Genomic DNA, 6,047 nt, shown 5'->3' on the forward strand with positions numbered 1-6,047 from the left:
CATAAGAATATGACAAAATATACCTTAGAATTTTTTCCCCAGTCTTCTTATAACCTTTAGGTTAAGAACATAATGTTACATTTGCTTATAAATAAATGTTTGCAAACCAGACTAGAGGATACTTGCAATACATATATCTAACAAACGATTCAGAACTACCATTACAAAAAAAAAAAAAAAAGATTCCTACAAATTATTAAGAAAAAGACAACCAGCCCAATAAAAAATTAGACAAAGACTTGAACAGAAACTTGGAAAAGATAGATATCCAAATGGTCAAAATAATGAAATAAAGCTCACCAGGGCTTCATATGACTCGTCAGGATGACGCAAGTTAAAAATCACAACAAGAAACCACTACCACCACTCCCAGAGAGGCTCAAATTTAAAAGATTGACAATCCTAAGTGTTTTCAAGGATGTAGAATTCTTTTCTTTCTTTCTTTTTTTTTTGAGATGGAGTCTCACTCTGTTGCCCAGGCTGGAGTGCAGTGGCGTGATCTTGGCTCACTGCAACCTCTGCCTCCTGGATGCAAGTGATTCTCTTGCCTCAGCTTCCCAAGTAGCTGGGACTACAGGCATGTGCCACCCAACCTGGTTAATTTTCTTTTCTATTTTTATTAGAGATGGGGTTTCACTGTGTTAGCTAGGGTGGTCTCGATCTCCTGAGCTCGTGATCCACCTGCCTCGGCCTCCCACAGTGCTGGGATTACAGGCATGAGCCACCGTGCCTGGCCCAAGGATGTAGAACTCTTATTCGTAGCTAGGGGAACATGCACAATAATACAATTGTTTTGAAAAACCACTGAGTTTCTACTAGAGATAACATGCATCTGCTTTATGATCCAGCAATTCCATTCTTTACACTCAAAAGAAATTAGTGCTATGTTCTCTCATTTGTACATTATATTCACAGCAGCTATGTTCATAATATCCAAAAGATGAAACAATCCAAATGCTCAAATAAATTGTAATAGATTTACATAATGGAATATTGCACATTAAAAAAAATCAGCTCCAGCAAGTTCAAGAAATCACATAGAGATACCATGTTGAGTGAAAGAAATCAGACACAAACAAGTTCTAGTGTGTGACTCATTTATACAAAGTTTAAGAATAAGCACAACGAAAAGATGTTTATAGAAGTCAGAATAGTGATTAACCTTTCAAGGAACAGACTGAAGAGTACACAAGAGAATCTCATGCAGTACAGAAAATGTTGTATAATTTTATCTAGAGGGTGGTTATACAGATGTATACGTAAGTAAAAATTCAAGCTACACACTTAAGATTACCGTACTGTCTTCATTTACCATTTGTATGCTGTTACTCACTAAACAATATAAATAAACTTGGCCAAATTTGCTGAAGTGGTGGTGATTTTGGAAACTCGAGCCATGGCAAAACTTTGGAAAACGGTTTTAATATAGTCCAGAACATACTACCAGTTGACTCAGTGAAAATAAGAAAGTTATTATTGGATGAATAAAATGGAGAATGAAAATAGAAGTACAGATACTGGAAATAAAAGCACTGCATAAATGCACAGTGCTAGCATAAGCTTGCCCCAGCCTCGGACCAATAAAAACCTAGGTTAAGCCACTAATGGCTCAGAAATCACTGAGTACCGTGACAAGGTTAGCCTCCTAACCATCAGTACCTGTTTTGTTTACTATCTACTTTCTACTTCCTCTCCTCTTTCTTGTCTGTGCCTTCACAGTGGTGGCAGTTGGGACTGAAGAACATTTTATTCCTGTTGTAGTCAGGCAGGAGATGGAAAAATGTCTTTGAAGGAGATTATTTGGCTAGAAGGAAAGGGACCTCCAAGTTCCAACATTCCCACATCCTTGTTAAGTAAATATGGTCATCCTTGATGGGTCCTGCTCCTGGTCCAATCTCCAAATCCTTTTAATCCTATCTTGTGCCTGCACAGCCTTTTAAGGCCTTTATTGTTCTTGTACAGCTTCCTGAGTAAGTCTTCTTGCCTCAGAAGGCCTCTTCACCCTCCCATTTCACTCTCCAACAGAGTAACTCATTCAAAAAAACCAGATCTTATCATGCCATTCCATTTTGAGGGTTCCTTTTGTCTCGGAGAATCTGAACTCTGTGGTAGTAAACAGGGCCTTTTATAATCTGTCCACACATATTGCCCCCTCCAGCCTTATCTCCCCAGCAGGCATCCTGTGCAAGTCCTTAGAATGTGATATCAAGTGGGAATGTGCCCAGGTTAGCCTGCAGAGGAGCACCATGCCCGTGTCTTACTGTTGGCCCTTACTGTAGCATTCGGATTTAGTGCTTGAGGAAATCTGAAGGATACTAGTGGCATCAGCAGCAATTCAGTCTTCTGCCTTCTTGCCTTTGTCTCTTAGATTTTTCAGCTCTAGAGTGAGATTTCCAAACCTGAAGATTAATCATAACACAGCTTCTTTTTCCTTAATTCTCAGAATATGCATGGGTATGCCATCAACTACTGTATTTTCAATGTATATATTTTTCAAATCTAAAGTTTACATTGTTAACATGAAATTAACTGAAAAGATTGACCATCACTGGAGGAAGAAGGTAGATGCTAATTCTCTTTTCTACTACTTTTTTTTTCTTTATAGGAACAACTCTATGATCTTCTTGGTGAAACTTTACATACCAAATTAAAATTTGCTTGTCAACAAATTTAGGTTACGAACCCCTCAAAAGAAATAGGGAGGCATGAATAATATGTATTATTGTCCATGTGTAAAGTTATTGCCCACCCTTCTCTAGGTTTATAAGACTGTAATATATAACCCACAGTGTAGGAGTTCAAAACTAGTATCTAAGTATTGGTTTTAAGGGGGGGTCTCTGCCCCCTCTGCTCCCCTGCAAAAAATATTGTAAGCTTATGTATTTTGAGGGAAATCGTCCATAGCTTTCAGGTTCTCAACAGGATCCAAGACACTTCAAACCACAGCTTTCAGGTTCTCAACAGGATCCAAGACCACTTCAAAAAAAGCCTTGTTGTGACTAGGCTTTTTATACCTAGAAGCAACTACCCTTCATATTTATCTAGAGCACACTTAAGGAAGTGCTGTCTAGTAAACTTGAATGCTGCAGACCAAGATGTCTGTAATTCCTCAGTACAATTAAAGATAATTAAGCAGTATGTTATTATTGTTTTTAAGTTGTTGCTTTCCTTCATTGGAAAGCAAACAAAATAAACTACTTGTTTTTTACCTCTCTCATGGAAGTAATTTCTGGTTCAGTTTTTTAATATATTTACCTCAACATATATTTAACAAAAGAAGACTTTAACAAATGGAAGGATATCCCTTGTTCTTGGTTAGAATACCGAATCATCAAAATGTCAGTTCTCCCTAAGTTAACTTATAAATTTAACATGATCTCAATAAAAATACTAACAAGATGTTTTTTTGGAGCTAGACAGGTTGATAAAGTTAATATAGAGAAAAAAACATACAAGAATACCTTAAAAATGCGAAAAGGAAGATGAACTGAGGGGAAGGGGAGAGAGACTAGTCCTACCACATAATTAAAATATACAACAAAGCCTCTATACTTAAAACAAGGTTGTACTAAAACATGAAGTAGACCAACAAATGAAATATAATAGAAAAAGAATATATAGAAATATGGCATATGGCCAGGCCTGGTGGCTCACGCCTGTAATCCCAGCACTTCAGGAGGCCAAGGTGGGAGGATAGCTTGAGCCCTGTCTCTACAAAGTATAACATTAACCAGGCATGGTGGCATAAGCCTGTAATGCCAGCTACTTGAGAAGCTGAGGCAAGAGAATCACTTGAGCCCAGGAGTCCAAGGTTGCAATAAGCTGTAACGGTGCCACTGCACTCCAGCATGGGCAACAGAACGAGACCCTGTCTCCAGTATATATATATGTAAATCATAAAGGTGATTTCTTCAATCACTAGGACAAAAATAAACGTTTGAGATCTCAGTACAACCGGCTACCCATTTAGAAAGGATAAAGTAGATCCTTTCTTCACAATACACAGAGTAAACTTCAAATGATCAGAAATCTAAACATAAAAGGTAAAACTATACTAATAGAAGAAAACAGGCAAATTTCTCCATAATGTGGGCCGAAGGAAAGGATTCCTAACTATGATTGAAAATTCAGATACCATTAAGAACAATACATTTGCCATCAAATGAATTTAAAATTGTGCATAAAAACACTTTAAGTAAAATTAACATACAAATGAAAAATTGGGGGAAAATATCTGTACCATTTCGAGATAAAGATCTAATGTTCCTAATACAGAAAGAGCTTTAAAAATAGAGAAGACTGGGGCCAATGTGGGAGGATTGCTTGAGGCCAGGAGTTTAAGAGCAGCCTGGGCCACATAGCAAGACCTCATCTCAACTAAAAAAATAAATTTTAAAAAAGAGAAGATGAAAAATCTTACAGAAAAATAACAAACACATGAAAAAATGCTCCACATCACTAATCAGAGAAATGCAAGTCAAAATCACAAGATTTTGTAGGAGATACCATTTCATACCAGTCTGAATGTCTATTAAAAAGTCAAAGAACAACAGATGCTGGCAAGGCTGCAGAGAAAAGGAAACCCTTATACACTGTTGGTGGGAATGTAAATTAGTTCAGCCACTGTGGAAAGCACTTATGGAGATTTATCAAAGAACTTAGAACTACCATTCAACCCAGAAATCCCCTTATAAGGTATATATCCAAATGAAAAATCTTCCTACCAAAAAGACACATGCACTCACATGTTCATCATGGCACTGTTCACAATAGCAAAGATACAGAGTCAACCTAGGTGCCTAACAACAAATGAGTTGGATAAAGAAAATGTGGTACTTATACACCATGTAATACCACACAGCCATCAAAAGAGAACAAAATCATGTCCTTTGCAGCAACATGGATGCAGCTGGAAGCCATTATCCTAAGTAAATTAATGCAGGAACAGAAAACCAAATGCCACATGTTCTCATTTATAAGTGGGAGCCAAAGACTGGTACTCATGGACATAGAGATGACAGCAGTAGAAACTGGGAACTACTAGGGGCAGGGAAGGATGAGGACAAGAGCTGAAAAAGTAACTGTTACATACTATGCTCAATACCTGAATGACAAGATCAACTGTACCCCACACCTCAGTATCATGCAGTATACCCAGGTAACAAACCTATGCATGTATCCCCTGAATCTAAAATTTGAAAAAAAAGTGTTTCCAAAAAAAAAAAGGAAAATGGGCAAAACACATGAATGGATAATCACAAAAGATAGAAAAATGACATTTAAAATGACATTAAAAAATGACATTTAATGAGCATTTAAAATGCTCAGTTTCACCCATAATAAGCCATTCTGTCAGATACTTACCCAAGGGAAACAAAAACATATGTCTACACAATGACTTGTACACAAATTTTCATAGTAACTTTATTTGCAATAGTCCCAAACTAGAAACAACCTAAATGTCAATTATCAGGTAAAGAGATAAACAAAATGTAGTATATTCACACAAAAGAATAGTATTCAGCGATAAAAAAGAACAGGGTCTGATACACATAACAATGCGGGTGAATCTCAGAATCACTACGCTGAAAGAAACCAGATAAAAGAATACACATGGTTTAATGTTTATATACAAATTTAGATACTGCAAACTAATCTAAAATAACAAAAAGCAAATCAGTGGTTCCTTGGGCACAGGGGTGGAGGGAGGAATTTATTTAAAAGAGTCACAGGAAAAATTATAGGGGTGATAGAAATGTTTTCTACTGATTGTAAACTGATTAAATTTTATACAGTTCATAGGATTGCAACTATACTTCAATAAAGTTCACAAAAATGGCCTTGAAAAGATCAATTTCATTAATAATAAGCAAAATACAAATTAAACTACCCTAAGATACTATTTCTTGTCCATCAGTTTGACAAAATGGTGCATTCTGTTAGCAAGGCTGTGGAGAAACCCATCCCATATGAAGGGAATTTGCTCTACCTAACAAACCTACCTGAAGGTTGCTTAACCATCAACCAGCAATTTTACTCCTAGAAAT

This window comes from Papio anubis, chromosome 7, assembly GCF_008728515.1.
Source record: "Papio anubis isolate 15944 chromosome 7, Panubis1.0, whole genome shotgun sequence".
NCBI lineage: Eukaryota > Metazoa > Chordata > Mammalia > Primates > Cercopithecidae > Papio > Papio anubis.